The sequence below is a fragment of the Poromitra crassiceps genome (assembly GCF_964638095.1).
Source record: "Poromitra crassiceps genome assembly, chromosome: 16".
NCBI lineage: Eukaryota > Metazoa > Chordata > Actinopteri > Beryciformes > Melamphaidae > Poromitra > Poromitra crassiceps.
Window position 1 is genome coordinate 20,797,985 of NC_139645.1, and position 20,087 is coordinate 20,818,071.

The 20,087-nt window shown below is 44.8% G+C and overlaps 3 protein-coding genes across 3 annotated transcripts in view; 1 reads left to right on the plus strand and 2 right to left on the minus strand.

The window, feature by feature from the left end:
- LOC310791316 (tubulin polymerization-promoting protein family member 3-like) overlaps nucleotides 1-20,087 on the plus strand; it is a gene marked incomplete at its 3' end in the record, with an annotated part of 516,176 nt that overhangs the window by 278,010 nt on the left and 218,079 nt on the right. The window lies entirely within an intron of this gene.
- LOC310791505 (NACHT, LRR and PYD domains-containing protein 12-like) overlaps nucleotides 1-20,087 on the minus strand; it is a gene marked incomplete at both ends in the record, with an annotated part of 280,341 nt that overhangs the window by 131,300 nt on the left and 128,954 nt on the right. The gene's annotated exons all lie outside the window — the stretch shown is intronic.
- The window catches only part of LOC310791097 (protein NLRC3-like), a gene marked incomplete at both ends in the record, with an annotated part of 109,081 nt that overhangs the window by 44,041 nt on the left and 44,953 nt on the right, over nucleotides 1-20,087 (minus strand). The gene's annotated exons all lie outside the window — the stretch shown is intronic.

Genomic DNA, 20,087 nt, shown 5'->3' on the forward strand with positions numbered 1-20,087 from the left:
TACTAAGTAGTTGTGGGCGGGAAATGGGCGGGCCTTTGTGAGTACAAGCGGGAGGAGCCAAGGAAACCAGGGCAGAAAGAATTTTGATCGTAGAAGCTATGGTTCCAAACTTACAAACCAAAACGTAAAGAGGGCAGCTATAGCGCCACCGTGAGGTCAATTGGTATAATTTTTTAGGCCAGATTAGAAGAGTACTCTATGAACCTATGTACCCAATTTGGGAACAGTCGCTCTTACAGTTTGTGAGATACAGCTACTGAATGCTGCTATAGCGCCCCCTATAGGCGAAATGACACCATTTTATTTTTATCAGCTCAGAGTACATATGTGCATACCTGGACCAAGTTTGGTTCGGATCGGACAATGTGGTCCAGAGTTATGGCGGTTTTTGTGAAGTAGGCCCCACCCACCCCCGCCCCCTACAGGCCAAATGACACTTTCTTTTGTGAAATCAGCTCAGAAGTGTCAAGTGTCATACAAGAAGGAAGGCTGGCCATAATTCCAATGAATCAGCACTTCCTGCCGGCCTTCAAAATAAAACAATTTAGAAGGGACAGGTTCTGAATGCTGCTATAGCGCCCCCTAGAGGCGAAATGACAAAATATTTCTCCTATAGGCTCAGAGTACATCCGTCCACACCTGTACCAAGTTTGGTTAGCATCGGACGATCTTTGTGAAATAGGCCCCACCCACAGAACTTTGGAGGTCGATTATATCGCAACGGTACGGAATTTCAAAAAAACGCAAAATAAGTTTTGTGCGGGACAGTCCACACACGCTCTGTGATGTGGTTTGGTGAAGATCGGGCGAAATTTGAAGGAGAAATAGCGAAAAAACGCTTTTCGACAAAATTCAAAATGGCGGAAAATCTAGTTAGACGGAAATGGGCGGGGCCTATATCAGCAGATGCGGAATGACCCAAGGAATCCAGGGAAAAAAGAATTTTGAATGTAGCCCTTACGGTTCAAAAGTTATGGACCAAAACGTAAGGACGGCTGTTATAGCGCCACCATCTGGTCAAATACTAAAATTTTCCCGCACAGAGTAAAAGGTGACTCTGTAAACCTACCTACAAAGTTTGGTAATAGCAGATCATACGGTGTCTGAGCTAGAGCTAATTTAATGCCAAAGATTTCGAAACCCCATTCAAGTGAATGGGAAAAAAAATCGTACGTTAACGCGAATATCGCGAAAACCGGCGAACGAAACCCTTAGCAATCCAAATGCACACGATTCCTCAATGAGCCGCACGTTTTGATGTCTCTCATGTCTGTGTAGTGTGAAAACTGTAGGAGAAATGGCGCAGCAAACTTTTGACCAGAAGAAAACAGAATAAAATTAAGTATGAGAGATTCTAAGATTGTGCTTGCCTATCTGCAAGCACAATAACTAGAACGGGCTAAATTTGCTGAAGCAAATTTGATTGTGCTTGCTCCCCCGTGACGCTCCGCCCCCCTTGCACCGCCCCTGCCTTAGACCCCGCCCTCCCATCCAGTATCAATACAGCCCCAATCGGCAATGTGTAGCTAGGACGTGTTTAGGCCGTTGCAAGGGTGTATTAACTGAATGCTATGGTGTTTTCGGCTCATCGGTATAGGGCATTCGTAGATCGTTGCTAGGGTGTACTAAGTAGTTGTGGGCGGGAAATGTGCGGGCCTTTGTAAGTACAAGCGGGAGGAGCCAAGGAAACCAGGGCAGAAAGAATTTTGATCGTAGAAGCTATAGTTCCAAACTTACAAACCAAAACGTAAAGAGGGCAGCTATAGCGCCACCGTGAGGTCAATTGGTATAATTTTTTAGGCCAGATTAGAAGAGTACTCTATGAACCTATGTACCCAATTTGGGAACAGTCGCTCTTACAGTTTGTGAGATACAGTTACTGAATGCTGCTATAGCGCCCCCTATAGGCGAAATGACACAATTTTATTTTGATCAGCTCAGAGTACATATGTGCATACCTGGACCAAGTTTGGTTCGGATCGGACAATGTGGTCCGGAGTTATGGCGGTTTTTGTGAAGTAGGCCCCACCCACCCCCGCCCCCTACAGGCCAAATGACACTTTCTTTTCTGAAATCAGCTTCAATAGAGGAAGGCTGGCCATAATTCCTATTAATCAGCACTTCCTGCCGCCCTTCAAAATAAAACAATTTAGAAGGTACAGGTTCTGAATGCTGCTATAGCGCCCCCTAGAGGCGAAATGACAAAATATTTCTCCTATAGGCTCAGAGTACATCCTTCCACACCTGGACCAAGTTTGGTTCGCATCGGACGATCTTTGTGAAATAGGCCCCACCCACAGAACTTTGGAAGTCGATTATATCGCAACGGTGCGGAATTTCAAAAATACGCAAAATAAGTTTTGTGCGGGACAGTCCACACACGCTCTGTGATGTGGTTTGGTGAAGATCGGGCAAAATTTGAAGGAGAAATAGCGAAAAAACGCTTTTCGACAAAATTCAAAATGGCGGAAAATCTAGTTAGACGGAAATGGGCGGGGCCTATATCAGCAGATGCGGAATGACCCAAGGAATCCAGGGAAAAAATAATTTTGAATGTAGCCCTTACGGTTCAAAAGTTATGGACCAAAACGTAAGGACGGCTGTTATAGCGCCACCATCTGGTCAAATACTAAAATTTTCCCGCACAGAGTAAAAGGTGACTCTGTAAACCTACCTACAAAGTTTGGTAATAGCAGGTCATACGGTGTCTGAGCTAGAGCTAATTTAATGCCAACGATTTCGAAACCCCATTCAAGTGAATGGGGAAAAAAATCGTACGTTAACGCCAATATCGCGAAAACCGGCGAACGAAACCCTTAGCAATCCAAATGCACACGATTCCTCAATGAGCCGCACGTTTTGATGTCTCCCATGTCTGTGTAGTGTGAAAACTGTAGGAGAAATGGCGAAGCAAACTTTTGACCAGAAGAAAACAGAATAATAAAGAAATAAAAATAAGTATGAGAGATTCTAAGATTGTGCTTGCCTATCTGCAAGCACAATAACTAGAACGGGCTAAATTTGCTGAAGCAAATTTGATTGTGCTTGCTCCCGCGTGACGCTCCGCCCCCCTTGCACCGCCCCTGCCTTAGACCCCGCCCTCCCATCCAGTATCAATACAGCCCCAATCGGCAATGTGTAGCTAGGACGTGTTTAGGCCATTGCAAGGGTGTATTAACTGGATGCTATGGTGTTACAGGTACTGAATGCTGCTATAGCGCCCCCTAGAGGCGAAATGACACAATATTTGTCCTATAGGCTCAGAGTACATCCGTCCACACCTGTACCAAGTTTGGTTAGCATCGGACGATCTTTGTGAAATAGGCCCCACCCACAGAACTTTGGAAGTCGATTATATCGCAACGGTGCGGAATTTCAAAAAAACGCAAAATAAGTTTTGTGCGGGACAGTCCACACACGCTCTGTGATGTGGTTTGGTGAAGATCGGGCCAAATTTGAAGGAGAAATAGCGAAAAAACGCTTTTCGACAAAATTCAAAATGGCGGGAAATCTAGTTAGACGGAAATGGGCGGGGCCTATATCAGCAGATGCGGAATGACCCAAGGAATCCAGGGAAAAAAGAATTTTGAATGTAGCCCTTATGGTTCAAAAGTTATGGACCAAAACGTAAGGATGGCTGTTATAGCGCCACCATCTGGTCAAATAGTGTAATTTTCCCGCACAGAGTAAAAGGTGACTCTGTAAACCTACCTACAAAGTTTGGTAATAGCAGGTCATACGGTGTCTGAGCTAGAGCTAATTTAATGCCAACGATTTCGAAACCCCATTCAAGTGAATGGGAAAAAAAATCGTACGTTAACGCCAATATCGCGAAAACCGGCGAACGAAACCCTTAGCAATCCAAATGCACACGATTCCTCAATGAGCCGCACGTTTTGATGTCTCCCATGTCTGTGTAGTGTGAAAACTGTAGGAGAAATGGCGAAGCAAACTTTTGGATAGAAGAAAAATAATAACTAGAACGGGCTAAATTTGCTGAAGCAAATTTGATTGTGCTTGCTCCCCCGTGACGCTCCGCCCCCCTTGCACCGCCCCTGCCTTAGACCCCGGCCTCCCATCCAGTATCAATACAGCCCCAATCGGCAATGTGTAGCTAGGACGTGTTTAGGCCGTTGCAAGGGTGTATTAACTGGATGCTATGGTGTTTTCGGCTCATTATTATGCTGCTATAGCGCCCCTTAGAGGCGAAATGACAAAATATTTGTCCTATAGGCTCAGAGTACATCCGTGCACACCTGTACCAAGTTTGGTTAGCATCGGACGATCTTTGTGAAATAGGCCCCACCCACAGAACTTTGGAGGTCGATTATATCGCAACGGTGCGGAATTTCAAAAAAACGCAAAATAAGTTTTGTGCGGGACAGTCCACACACGCTCTGTGATGTGGTTTGGTGAAGATCGGGCAAAATTTGAAGGAGAAATAGCGAAAAAACGCTTTTCGACAAAATTCAAAATGGCGGAAAATCTAGTTAGACGGAAATGGGCGGGGCCTATATCAGCAGATGCGGAATGACCCAAGGAATCCAGGGAAAAAAGAATTTTGAATGTAGCCCTTACGGTTCAAAAGTTATGGACCAAAACGTAAGGACGGCTGTTATAGCGCCACCATCTGGTCAAATAGTGGAATTTTCCCGCACAGAGTAAAAGGTGACTCTGTAAACCTACCTACAAAGTTTGGTAATAGCAGGTCATACGGTGTCTGAGCTAGAGCTAATTTAATGCCAACGATTTCGAAACCCCATTCAAGTGAATGGGGAAAAAAATCGTACGTTAACGCCAATATCGCGAAAACCGGCAAACGAAACCCTTAGCAATCCAAATGCACACGATTCCTCAATGAGCTGCACGTTTTGATGTCTCCCATGTCTGTGTAGTGTGAAAACTGTAGGAGAAATGGTGAAGCAAACTTTTGGATAGAAGAAAAATAATAAAAAGAATAATAAGTATGAGAGATTCTAAGATTGTGCTTGCCTATCTGCAAGCACAATAATAATAAGTATGAGAGATTCTAAGATTGTGCTTGCCTATCTGCAAGCACAATAACTAGAACGGGCTAAATTTGCTGAAGCAAATTTGATTGTGCTTGCTCCCGCGTGACGCTCCGCCCTTCTTGCACCGCCCCTGCCTTAGACCCCGCCCTCCCATCCAGTATCAATACAGCCCCAATCGGCAATGTGTAGCTAGGACGTGTTTAGGCCGTTGCAAGGGTGTATTAACTGGATGCTATGGTGTTTTCGGCTCATTATTATGCTGCTATAGCGCCCCCTAGAGGCGAAATGACACAATATTTGTCCTATAGGCTCAGAGTACATCCGTCCACACCTGTACCAAGTTTGGTTAGCATCGGACAATCTTTGTGAAATAGGCCCCACCCACAGAAATTTGGAGGTCGATTATATCGCAACGGTGCGGAATTTAAAAAAAAACGCTAAATAAGTTTTGTGCGGGACAGTCCACACACGCTGTGTGATGTGGTTTGGTGAAGATCGGGCAAAATTTGAAGGAGAAATAGCGAAAAAACACTTTTCGACAAAAATCAAAATGGCGGAAAATCTAGTTAGACGGAAATGGGCGGGGCCTATATCAGCAGATGCGGAATGGCCCAAGGAATCCAGGGAAAAAATAATTTTGAATGTAGCCCTTACGGTTCAAAAGTTATGGACCAAAACGTAAGGATGGCTGTTATAGCGCCACCATCTGGTCAAATAGTGTAATTTTTCCGCACAGAGTAAAAGGTGACTCTGTAAACCTACCTACAAAGTTTGGTAATGGCAGGTCATACGGTGTCTGAGCTAGAGCTAATTTAATGCCAACGATTTCGAAACCCCATTCAAGTGAATGGGGAAAAAAATCGTACGTTAACGCCAATATCGCGAAAACCGGCGAACGAAACCCTTAGCAATCCAAATGCACACGATTCCTCAATGAGCCGCACGTTTTGATGTCTCCCATGTCTGTGTAGTGTGAAAACTGTAGGAGAAATGGCGAACCAAACTTTTGACCAGAAGAAAACAGAATAAATAAAAACTAGAACGGGCTAAATTTGCTGAAGCAAATTTGATTGTGCTTGCTCCCGCGTGACGCTCCGCCCCCCTTGCACCGCCCCTGCCTTAGACCCCGCCCTCCCATCTAGTATCAATACAGCCCCAATCGGCAATGTGTAGCTAGGACGTGTTTAGGCCGTTGCAAGGGTGTATTAACTGGATGCTATGGTGTTACAGGTACTGAATGCTGCTATAGCGCCCCCTAGAGGCGAAATGACACAATATTTGTCCTATAGGCTCAGAGTACATCCGTCCACACCTGTACCAAGTTTGGTTAGCATCGGACGATCTTTGTGAAATAGGCCCCACCCACAGAACTTTGGAAGTCGATTATATCGCAACGGTGCGGAATTTCAAAAATACGCAAAATAAGTTTTGTGCGGGACAGTCCACACACGCTCTGTGATGTGGTTTGGTGAAGATCGGGCAAAATTTGAAGGAGAAATAGCGAAAAAACGCTTTTCGACCAAATTCAAAATGGCGGAATATCTAGTTAGACGGAAATGGGCGGGGCCTATATCAGCAGATGCGGAATGACCCAAGGAATCCAGGGAAAAAAGAATTTTGAATGTAGCCCTTACGGTTCAAAAGTTATGGACCAAAACGTAAGGAATGCTGCTATAGCGCCCCCTAGAGGCGAAATGACAAAATATTTGTCCTATAGGCTCAGAGTACATCCTTCCACACCTGGACCAAGTTTGGTTCGCATCGGACGATCTTTGTGAAATAGGCCCCACCCACAGAACTTTGGAAGTCGATTATATCGCAACGGTGCGGAATTTCAAAAAAACGCAAAATAAGTTTTGTGCGGGACAGTCCACACACACTCTGTGATGTGGTTTGGTGAAGATCGGGCTAAATTTGAAGGAGAAATAGCGAAAAAACGCTTTTCGACAAAATTAAAAATGGCGGAAAATCTAGTTAGACGGAAATGGGCGGGGCCTATATCAGCAGATGCGGAATGACCCAAGGAATCCAGGGAAAAAATAATTTTGAATGTAGCCCTTACGGTTCAAAAGTTATGGACCAAAACGTAAGGACGGCTGTTATAGCGCCACCATCTGGTCAAATAGTGGAATTTTCCCGCACAGAGTAAAAGGTGACTCTGTAAACCTACCTACAAAGTTTGGTAATAGCAGGTCATACGGTGTCTGAGCTAGAGCTAATTGAATGCCAACGATTTCGAAACCCCATTCAAGTGAATGGGAAAAAAAATCGTACGTTAACGCCAATATCGCGAAAACCGGCGAACAAAACCCTTAGCAATCCAAATGCACACGATTCCTCAATGAGTCGCACGTTTTGATGTCTCCCATGTCTGTGTAGTGTGAAAACTGTAGGAGAAATGGCGAAGCAAACTTTTGACCAGAAGAAAACAGAATAAAATTAAGTATGAGAGATTCTAAGATTGTGCTTGCCTATCTGCAAGCACAATAATAATAAAATTAAGTATGAGAGATTCTAAGATTGTGCTTGCCTATCTGCAAGCACAATAATAAGTATGAGAGATTCTAAGATTGTGCTTGCCTATCTGCAAGCACAATAATAATATTAAGTATGTGGGATTTCAAGATTGTGCCTTGCTTGTCAGCAAGCACAATAATTATTGCTTTTATCTCGGAAACGGAAGGTGCAATCGTGATTCCGCCCACCACTAGCGTACTTTTTCACCCCGATTCCAACGCCGCCATCCGTGAGTCTCTACGAGTTACGGTTGCGGAGATACGTTGCTGTAGCGCCACCCATAGGCAAACAATAGCGCCCCCTACACGCCAAATGACACTTTCTCTTCTGAAATCAACTCAGAAGTGTCAAGTGTCATACAATAAGGAAGGCTGGCCATAATGAGAATGAATCTGCACTTCCTGCCGCCCTTCAAAATAAAACCATTTAGAAGGGACAGGCACTGAATGCTGCTATAGCGCCCCCTAAAGGCTAAATGACAAAATACTTCTCCTATAGGCTCAGAGTACATCCGTCCACACCTGTACCAAGTCTGGTTAGCATCGGACGATCTTTGTGAAATAGGCCCCACCCACAGAAAGTTGGAAGTGGATTATATCGCAACGGTGCGTTTTTTTTTAAAACTTCCAAATCAGTGTTGTGCAGGACACTCCCAACATGATGTGTGCGTTGGTTTGGTGAAGATTGGACAAAGTTTCAAGGAGAAATGGCAAAAAAACGGTTTTGGACAAAATGCAAAATGGCGGAAAATCTAGTCAGACGGAAATGGGCGTGGCCTAGTTGAGTAGATGCGGGAGGACCCAAGGAATCCAGGGAAAAAAGAATTTTGATGATAGACCCTACGGTTCAAAAGTTATCGAGCAAAAGGTAAGGAGGGCTGTTATAGCGCCACCATATGGTCAATTGGTGCAATTTTTTCGGGGATAGTAAAAGACCCCTCAGTGCACCTCCCTACCAAGTTTCGTAGCTCTAGCTCTTATGGTTTCTGAATTACACCTAATTTACTGCAAGATTTTGCAAGATTTTTCCAAACCCCATGCAAGTCAATGGGGGAAAAAATGGCGCTTAATGGCGAATTGCGGCCAAACCGCTTTCACAAACCCTTAACAAAGTCATAGCATACATGTCCTCAATGAGCCGGTCATTTTGAGGTCTGGCATGTCTATGTGGCGCAAAAATTGAGGGAGTTATTAGGCGACAAACTTTTTGGTGGATGGAATAAGAATAACTAGAACGGGCTAAATTTGCTGAAGCAAATTTGATTGTGCTTGCCCCCCCGTGATGCTCCGCCCCCCTTGCACCGCCCCTGCCTTAGACCCCGCCCTCCCATCCAGTATCAATACAGCCCCAATCGGCAATGTGTAGCTAGGACGTGTTTAGGCCGTTGCAAGGCTGTATTAACTGGATGCTATGGTGTTTTCGGCTCATCGGTATAGGGCATTCGTAGATCGTTGCTAGGGTGTACTAAGTAGTTGTGGGTGGGAAATGGGCGGGCCTTTGTGAGTACAAGCGGGAGGAGCCAAGGAAACTAGGGCAGAAAGAATTTTGATCGTAGAAGCTATGGTTCCAAACTTACAAACCAAAACGTAAAGAGGGCAGCTATAGCGCCACCGTGAGGTCAATTGGTATAATTTTTTAGGCCAGATTAGAAGAGTACTCTATGAACCTATGTACCCAATTTGGGAACAGTCGCTCTTACAGTTTGTGAGATACAGCTACTGAATGCTGCTATAGCGCCCCCTATAGGCGAAATGACACAATTTTATGTTTATCAGCTCAGAGTACATATGTGCATTGTGCATACCTGGACCAAGTTTGGTTCGGATCGGACAATGTGGTCCGGAGTTATGGTGGTTTTTGTGAAGTAGGCCCCACCCACCCCCGCCCCCTACAGGCCAAATGACACTTTCTTTTCTGAAATCAGCTCAGAAGTGTCAAGTGTCATACAAGAAAGAAGGCTGGCCATAATTCCAATGAATCAGCACTTCCTGCCGCCCTTCAAAATAAACCAATTTAGAAGGTACAGGTACTGAATGCTGCTATAGCGCCCCCTAGAGGCGAAATGACAAAATATTTGTCCTATAGGCTCAGAGTACATCCGTCCACACCTGTACCAAGTTTGGTTAGCATCGGACGATCTTTGTGAAATAGGCCCCACCCACAGAACTTTGGAGGTCGATTATATCGCAACGGTGCGGAATTTCAAAAAAACGCAAAATAAGTTTTGTGCGGGACAGTCCACACACGCTCTGTGATGTGGTTTGGTGAAGATCGGGCAAAATTTGAAGGAGAAATAGCGAAAAAACGCTTTTCGACAAAATTCAAAATGGCGGAAAATCTAGTTAGACGGAAATGGGCGGGGCCTATATCAGCAGATGCGGAATGGCCCAAGGAATCCAGGGAAAAAAGAATTTTGAATGTAGCCCTTACGGTTCAAAAGTTATGGACCAAAACGTAAGGACGGCTGTTATAGCGCCACCATCTGGTCAAATAGTGGAATTTTCCCGCACAGAGTAAAAGGTGACTCTGTAAACCTACCTACAAAGTTTGGTAATAGCAGGTCATACGGTGTCTGAGCTAGAGCTAATTTAATGCCAACGATTTCGAAACCCCATTCAAGTGAATGGGGAAAAAAATTGTACGTTAACGCCAATATCGCGAAAACCGGCGAACGAAACCCTTAGCAATCCAAATGCACACGATTCCTCAATGAGCCGCACGTTTTGATGTCTCCCATGTCTGTGTAGTGTGAAAACTGTAGGAGAAATGGTGAAGCAAACTTTTGGATAGAAGAAAAATAATAAAAACTAGAACGGGCTAAATTTGCTGAAGCAAATTTGATTGTGCTTGCTCCCGCGTGACGCTCCGCCCCCCTTGCACCGCCCCTGCCTTAGACCCCGCCCTCCCATCTAGTATCAATACAGCCCCAATCGGCAATGTGTAGCTAGGACGTGTTTAGGCCGTTGCAAGGGTGTATTAACTGGATGCTATGGTGTTACAGGTACTGAATGCTGCTATAGCGCCCCCTAGAGGCGAAATGACACAATATTTGTCCTATAGGCTCAGAGTACATCCGTCCACACCTGTACCAAATTTGGTTAGCATCGGACGATCTTTGTGAAATAGGCCCCACCCACAGAACTTTGGAAGTCGATTATATCGCAACGGTGCGGAATTTCAAAAATACGCAAAATAAGTTTTGTGCGGGACAGTCCACACACGCTCTGTGATGTGGTTTGGTGAAGATCGGGCAAAATTTGAAGGAGAAATAGCGAAAAAACGCTTTTCGACCAAATTCAAAATGGCGGAATATCTAGTTAGACGGAAATGGGCGGGGCCTATATCAGCAGATGCGGAATGACCCAAGGAATCCAGGGAAAAAAGAATTTTGAATGTAGCCCTTACGGTTCAAAAGTTATGGACCAAAACGTAAGGAATGCTGCTATAGCGCCCCCTAGAGGCGAAATGACAAAATATTTGTCCTATAGGCTCAGAGTACATCCTTCCACACCTGGACCAAGTTTGGTTCGCATCGGACGATCTTTGTGAAATAGGCCCCACCCACAGAACTTTGGAAGTCGATTATATCGCAACGGTGCGGAATTTCAAAAAAACGCAAAATAAGTTTTGTGCGGGACAGTCCACACACACTCTGTGATGTGGTTTGGTGAAGATCGGGCAAAATTTGAAGGAGAAATAGCGAAAAAAAGCTTTTCGACAAAATTCAAAATGGCGGAAAATCTAGTTAGACGGAAATGGGCGGGGCCTATATCAGCAGATGCGGAATGACCCAAGGAATCCAGGGAAAAAATAATTTTGAATGTAGCCCTTACGGTTCAAAAGTTATGGACCAAAACGTAAGGACGGCTGTTATAGCGCCACCATCTGGTCAAATAGTGGAATTTTCCTGCACAGAGTAAAAGGTGACTCTGTAAACCTACCTACAAAGTTTGGTAATAGCAGGTCATACGGTGTCTGAGCTAGAGCTAATTGAATGCCAACGATTTTGAAACCCCATTCAAGTGAATGGGAAATAAAATCGTACGTTAACGCCAATATCGCGAAAACCGGCGAACAAAACCCTTAGCAATCCAAATGCACACGATTCCTCAATGAGCCGCACGTTTTGATGTCTCCCATGTCTGTGTAGTGTGAAAACTGTAGGAGAAATGGCGAAGCAAACTTTTGACCAGAAGAAAACAGAATAAAATTAAGTATGAGAGATTCTAAGATTGTGCTTGCCTATCTGCAAGCACAATAATAACTAGAACGGGCTAAATTTGCTGAAGCAAATTTGATTGTGCTTGCTCCCCCGTGATGCTCCGCCCCCCTTGCACCGCCCCTGCCTTAGACCCCGCCCTCCCATCCACTATCAATACAGCCCCAATCGGCAATGTGTAGCTAGGACGTGTTTAGGCCGTTGCAAGGGTGTATTAACTGGATGGTATGGTGTGTTCGGCTCATCGGTATAGGGCATTCGTAGATCGGTGCTAGGGTGTACTAAGTAGTTGTGGGCGGGAAATGGGCGGGCCTTTGTGAGTACAAGCGGGAGGAGCCAAGGAAACCAGGGCAGAAAGAATTTTGATCGTAGAAGCTATGGTTCCAAACTTACAAACCAAAACGTAAAGAGGGCAGCTATAGCGCCACCGTGAGGTCAATTGGTATAATTTTTTAGGCCAGATTAGAAGAGTACTCTATGAACCTATGTACCCAATTTGGGAACAGTCGCTCTTACAGTTTGTGAGATACAGCTACTGAATGCTGCTATAGCGCCCCCTATAGGCGAAATGACACAATTTTATTTTTATCAGCTCAGAGTACATATGTGCATACCTGGACCAAGTTTGGTTCGGATCGGACAATGTGGTCCGGAGTTATGGTGGTTTTTGTGAAGTAGGCCCCACCCACCCCCGCCCCCTACAGGCCAAATGACACTTTCTTTTCTGAAATCAGCTCAGAAGTGTCAAGTGTCAATTCAAGAAGGAAGGCTGGCCATAATTCCAATGAATCAGCACTTCCTGCCGCCCTTCAAAATAAAACAATTTAGAAGGGACAGGTTCTGAATGCTGCTATAGCGCCCCCTAGAGGCGAAATGACAAAATATTTCTCCTATAGGCTCAGAGTACATCCTTCCACACCTGGACCAAGTTTGGTTCGCATCGGACGATCTTTGTGAAATAGGCCCCACCCACAGAACTTTGGAAGTCGATTATATCGCAACGGTGCGGAGTTTCAAAAATACGCAAAATAAGTTTTGTGCGGGACAGTCCACACACGCTCTGTGATGTGGTTTGGTGAAGATCGGGCAAAATTTGAAGGAGAAATAGCGAAAAAACGCTTTTCGACAAAATTCAAAATGGCGGAAAATCTAGTTAGACGGAAATGGGCGGGGCCTATATCAGCAGATGCGGAATGACCCAAGGAATCCAGGGAAAAAAGAATTTTGAATGTAGCCCTTACGGTTCAAAAGTTATGGACCAAAACGTAAGGACGGCTGTTATAGCGCCACCTTCTGGTCAAATAGTGGAATTTTCCCGCACAGAGTAAAAGGTGACTCTGTAAACCTACCTACAAAGTTTGGTAATAGCAGGTCATACGGTGTCTGAGCTAGAGCTAATTTAATGCCAACGATTTCGAAACCCCATTCAAGTGAATGGGAAAAAAAATCGTACGTTAACGCCAATATCGCGAAAACCGGCGAACGAAACCCTTAGCAATCCAAATGCACACGATTCCTCAATGAGCCGCACGTTTTGATGTCTCCCATGTCTGTGTAGTGTGAAAACTGTAGGAGAAATGGCGAACCAAACTTTTGGATATTAAGTATGAGAGATTCTAAGATTGTGCTTGCCTATCTGCAAGCACAATAATAATTGCTTTTATCTCGGAAACGGAAGGTGCGATCCTGATTCCGGGCCTCGTTCAGCTAATTTTCCACCCCGAGTCCAACGCCGCCATCCGTGAGTCTCTACGAGTTACGGTTGCGGAGATACGTTGCTGTAGCGCCCCCCATAGGCAAACAATAGCGCCCCCTACACGCCAAATTACACTTTCTTTTCTGAAATCAGCTCAGAAGTGTCAAGTGTCAATTCAAGAAGGAAGGCTGGCCATAATTCCAATGAATCAGCACTTCCTGCCGCCCTTCAAAATAAAACAATTTAGAAGGGACAGGTTCTGAATGCTGCTATAGCGCCCCCTAGAGGCGAAATGACAAAATATTTCTCCTATAGGCTCAGAGTACATCCTTCCACACCTGGACCAAGTTTGGTTCGCATCGGACGATCTTTGTGAAATAGGCCCCACCCACAGAACTTTGGAAGTCGATTATATCGCAACGGTGCGGAGTTTCAAAAATACGCAAAATAAGTTTTGTGCGGGACAGTCCACACACGCTCTGTGATGTGGTTTGGTGAAGATCGGGCAAAATTTGAAGGAGAAATAGCGAAAAAACGCTTTTCGACAAAATTCAAAATGGCGGAAAATCTAGTTAGACGGAAATGGGCGGGGCCTATATCAGCAGATGCGGAATGACCCAAGGAATCCAGTGAAAAAAGAATTTTGAATGTAGCCCTTACGGTTCAAAAGTTATGGACCAAAACGTAAGGACGGCTGTTATAGCGCCACCTTCTGGTCAAATAGTGGAATTTTCCCGCACAGAGTAAAAGGTGACTCTGTAAACCTACCTACAAAGTTTGGTAATAGCAGGTCATACGGTGTCTGAGCTAGAGCTAATTTAATGCCAACGATTTCGAAACCCCATTCAAGTGAATGGGAAAAAAAATCGTACGTTAACGCCAATATCGCGAAAACCGGCGAACGAAACCCTTAGCAATCCAAATGCACACGATTCCTCAATGAGCCGCACGTTTTGATGTCTCCCATGTCTGTGTAGTGTGAAAACTGTAGGAGAAATGGCGAACCAAACTTTTGGATATTAAGTATGAGAGATTCTAAGATTGTGCTTGCCTATCTGCAAGCACAATAATAATTGCTTTTATCTCGGAAACGGAAGGTGCGATCCTGATTCCGGGCCTCGTTCAGCTAATTTTCCACCCCGAGTCCAACGCCGCCATCCGTGAGTCTCTACGAGTTACGGTTGCGGAGATACGTTGCTGTAGCGCCCCCCATAGGCAAACAATAGCGCCCCCTACACGCCAAATTACACTTTCTTTTCTGAAATCAGCTCAGAAGTGTCAAGTGTCAATTCAAGAAGGAAGGCTGGCCATAATTCCAATGAATCAGCACTTCCTGCCGCCCTTCAAAATAAAACAATTTAGAAGGGACAGGTTCTGAATGCTGCTATAGCGCCCCCTAGAGGCGAAATGACAAAATATTTCTCCTATAGGCTCAGAGTACATCCTTCCACACCTGGACCAAGTTTGGTTCGCATCGGACGATCTTTGTGAAATAGGCCCCACCCACAGAACTTTGGAAGTCGATTATATCGCAACGGTGCGGAGTTTCAAAAATACGCAAAATAAGTTTTGTGCGGGACAGTCCACACACGCTCTGTGATGTGGTTTGGTGAAGATCGGGCAAAATTTGAAGGAGAAATAGCGAAAAAACGCTTTTCGACAAAATTCGAAATGGCGGAAAATCTAGTTAGACGGAAATGGGCGGGGCCTATATCAGCAGATGCGGAATGACCCAAGGCATCCAGGGAAAAAAGAATTTTGAATGTAGCCCTTACGGTTCAAAAGTTATGGACCAAAACGTAAGGACGGCTGTTATAGCGCCACCTTCTGGTCAAATAGTGGAATTTTCCCGCACAGAGTAAAAGGTGACTCTGTAAACCTACCTACAAAGTTTGGTAATAGCAGGTCATACGGTGTCTGAGCTAGAGCTAATTTAATGACAACGATTTCGAAACCCCATTCAAGTGAATGGGAAAAAAAATCGTACGTTAACGCCAATATCGCGCAAACCGGCGAACGAAACCCTTAGCAATCCAAATGCACACGATTCCTCAATGAGCCGCACGTTTTGATGTCTCCCATGTCTGTGTAGTGTGAAAACTGTAGGAGAAATGGCGAACCAAACTTTTGGATATTAAGTATGAGAGATTCTAAGATTGTGCTTGCCTATCTGCAAGCACAATAATAATTGCTTTTATCTCGGAAACGGAAGGTGCGATCCTGATTCCGGGCCTCGTTCAGCTAATTTTCCACCCCGAGTCCAACGCCGCCATCCGTGAGTCTCTACGAGTTACGGTTGCGGAGATACGTTGCTGTAGCGCCCCCCATAGGCAAACAATAGCGCCCCCTACACGCCAAATTACACTTTCTTTTCTGAAATCAGCTCAGAAGTGTCAAGTGTCAATTCAAGAAGGAAGGCTGGCCATAATTCCAATGAATCAGCACTTCCTGCCGCCCTTCAAAATAAAACAATTTAGAAGGGACAGGTTCTGAATGCTGCTATAGCGCCCCCTAGAGGCGAAATGACAAAATATTTCTCCTATAGGCTCAGAGTACATCCTTCCACACCTGGACCAAGTTTGGTTCGCATCGGACGATCTTTGTGAAATAGGCTTCACCCACAGAACTTTGGAAGTCGATTATATCGCAACGGTGCGGAGTTTCAAAAATACGCAAAATAAGTTTTGTGCGGGACAGTCCACACACGCTCTGTGATGTGGTTTGGTGAAGATCGGGCAAAATTTGAAGGAGAAATAGCGAAAAAACGCTTTTCGACAAAATTCAAAATGGCGGAAAATCTAGTTAGACGGAAATGGGCGGGGCCTATATCAGCAGATGCGGAATGACCCAAGGAATCCAGGGAAAAAAGAATTTTGAATGTAGCCCTTACGGTTCAAAAGTTATGGACCAAAACGTAAGGACGGCTGTTATAGCGCCACCTTCTGGTCAAATAGTGGAATTTTCCCGCACAGAGTAAAAGGTGACTCTGTAAACCTACCTACAAAGTTTGGTAATAGCAGGTCATACGGTGTCTGAGCTAGAGCTAATTTAATGCCAACGATTTCGAAACCCCATTCAAGTGAATGGGAAAAAAAATCGTACGTTAACGCCAATATCGCGAAAACCGGCGAACGAAACCCTTAGCAATCCAAATGCACACGATTCCTCAATGAGCCGCACGTTTTGATGTCTCCCATGTCTGTGTAGTGTGAAAACTGTAGGAGAAATGGCGAACCAAACTTTTGGATATTAAGTATGAGAGATTCTAAGATTGTGCTTGCCTATCTGCAAGCACAATAATAAGTATGAGAGATTCTAAGATTGTGCTTGCCTATCTGCAAGCACAATAATAATATTAAGTATGTGGGATTTCAAGATTGTGCCTTGCTTGTCAGCAAGCACAATAATTATTGCTTTTATCTCGGAAACGGAAGGTGCAATCGTGATTCCGCCCACCACTAGCGTACTTTTTCACCCCGATTCCAACGCCGCCATCCGTGAGTCTCTACGAGTTACGGTTGCGGAGATACGTTGCTGTAGCGCCACCCATAGGCAAACAATAGCGCCCCCTACACGCCAAATGACACTTTCTCTTCTGAAATCAACTCAGAAGTGTCAAGTGTCATACAAGAAGGAAGGCTGGCCATAATGAGAATGAATCTGCACTTCCTGCCGCCCTTCAAAATAAAACCATTTAGAAGGGACAGGCACTGAATGCTGCTATAGCGCCCCCTAAAGGCTAAATGACAAAATACTTCTCCTATAGGCTCAGAGTACATCCGTCCACACCTGTACCAAGTCTGGTTAGCATCGGACGATCTTTGTGAAATAGGCCCCACCCACAGAAAGTTGGAAGTGGATTATATCGCAACGGTGCGTTTTTTTTTTAAACTTCCAAATCAGTGTTGTGCAGGACACTCCCAACATGATGTGTGCGTTGGTTTGGTGAAGATTGGACAAAGTTTCAAGGAGAAATGGCAAAAAAACGGTTTTGGACAAAATGCAAAATGGCGGAAAATCTAGTCAGACGGAAATGGGCGTGGCCTAGTTGAGTAGATGCGGGAGGACCCAAGGAATCCAGGGAAAAAAGAATTTTGATGATAGACCCTACGGTTCAAAAGTTATCGAGCAAAAGGTAAGGAGGGCTGTTATAGCGCCACCATATGGTCAATTGGTGCAATTTTTTCGGGGATAGTAAAAGACCCCTCAGTGCACCTCCCTACCAAGTTTCGTAGCTCTAGCTCTTATGGTTTCTGAATTACACCTAATTTACTGCAAGATTTTGCAAGATTTTTCCAAACCCCATGCAAGTCAATGGGGAAAAAAATGGCGCTTAATGGCGAATTGCGGCCAAACCGCTTTCACAAACCCTTAACAAAGTCATAGCATACATGTCCTCAATGAGCCGGTCATTTTGAGGTCTGGCATGTCTATGTGGCGCAAAAATTGAGGGAGTTATTAGGCGACAAACTTTTTGGTGGATGGAATAAGAATAATAATATTAAGTATGTGGGATTTCAAGATTGTGCCTTGCTTGTCAGCAAGCACAATAATTATTGCTTTTATCTCGGAAATGGAAGGTGCAATCGTGATTCCGCCCACCACTAGCGTACTTTTTCACCCCGATTCCAACGCCGCCATCCGTGAGTCTCTACGAGTTACGGTTGCGGAGATACGTTGCTGTAGCGCCACCCATAGGCAAACAATAGCGCCCCCTACACGCCAAATGACACTTTCTCTTCTGAAATCAACTCAGAAGTGTCAAGTGTCATACAAGAAGGAAGGCTGGCCATAATGAGAATGAATCTGCACTTCCTGCCGCCCTTCAAAATAAAACCATTTAGAAGGGACAGGCACTGAATGCTGCTATAGCGCCCCCTAAAGGCTAAATGACAAAATACTTCTCCTATAGGCTCAGAGTACATCCGTCCACACCTGTACCAAGTCTGGTTAGCATCGGACGATCTTTGTGAAATAGGCCCCACCCACAGAAAGTTGGAAGTGGATTATATCGCAACGGTGCGTTTTTTTTTTAAACTTCCAAATCAGTGTTGTGCAGGACACTCCCAACATGATGTGTGCGTTGGTTTGGTGAAGATTGGACAAAGTTTCAAGGAGAAATGGCAAAAAAACGGTTTTGGACAAAATGCAAAATGGCAGAAAATCTAGTCAGACGGAAATGGGCGTGGCCTAGTTGAGTAGATGCGGGAGGACCCAAGGAATCCAGGGAAAAAAGAATTTTGATGATAGACCCTACGGTTCAAAAGTTATCGAGCAAAAGGTAAGGAGGGCTGTTATAGCGCCACCATATGGTCAATTGGTGCAATTTTTTCGGGGATAGTAAAAGACCCCTCAGTGCACCTCCCTACCAAGTTTCGTAGCTCTAGCTCTTATGGTTTCTGAATTACACCTAATTTACTGCAAGATTTTGCAAGATTTTTCCAAACCCCATGCAAGTCAATGGGGAAAAAAATGGCGCTTAATGGCGAATTGCGGCCAAACCGCTTTCACAAACCCTTAACAAAGTCATAGCATACATGTCCTCAATGAGCCGGTCATTTTGAGGTCTGGCATGTCTATGTGGCGCAAAAATTGAGGGAGTTATTAGGCGACAAACTTTTTGGTGGATGGAATAAGAATAATAATATTAAGTATGTGGGATTTCAAGATTGTGCCTTGCTTGTCAGCAAGCACAATAATTATTGCTTTTATCTCGGAAACGGAAGGTGCAATCGTGATTCCGCCCACCACTAGCGTACTTTTTCACCCCGATTCCAACGCCGCCATCCGTGAGTCTCTACGAGTTACGGTTGCGGAGATACGTTGCTGTAGCGCCACCCATAGGCAAACAATAGCGCCCCCTACACGCCAAATGACACTTTCTCTTCTGAAATCAACTCAGAAGTGTCAAGTGTCATACAAGAAGGAAGGCTGGCCATAATGAGAATGAATCTGCACTTCCTGCCGCCCTTCAAAATAAAACCATTTAGAAGGGACAGGCACTGAATGCTGCTATAGCGCCCCCTAAAGGCTAAATGACAAAATACTTCTCCTATAGGCTCAGAGTACATCCGTCCACACCTGTACCAAGTCTGGTTAGCATCGGACGATCTTTGTGAAATAGGCCCCACCCACAGAAAGTTGGAAGTGGATTATATCGCAACGGTGCGTTTTTTTTTTAAACTTCCAAATCAGTGTTGTGCAGGACACTCCCAACATGATGTGTGCGTTGGTTTGGTGAAGATTGGACAAAGTTTCAAGGAGAAATGGCAAAAAAACGGTTTTGGACAAAATGCAAAATGGCGGAAAATCTAGTCAGACAGAAATCGGCGTGGCCTAGTTGAGTAGATGCGGGAGGACCCAAGGAATCCAGGGAAAAAAGAATTTTGATGATAGACCCTACGGTTCAAAAGTTATCGAGCAAAAGGTAAGGAGGGCTGTTATAGCGCCACCATATGGTCAATTGGTGCAATTTTTTCGGGGATAGTAAAAGACCCCTCAGTGCACCTCCCTACCAAGTTTCGTAGCTCTAGCTCTTATGGTTTCTGAATTACACCTAATTTACTGCAAGATTTTGCAAGATTTTTCCAAACCCCATGCAAGTCAATGGGGAAAAAAATGGCGCTTAATGGCGAATTGCGGC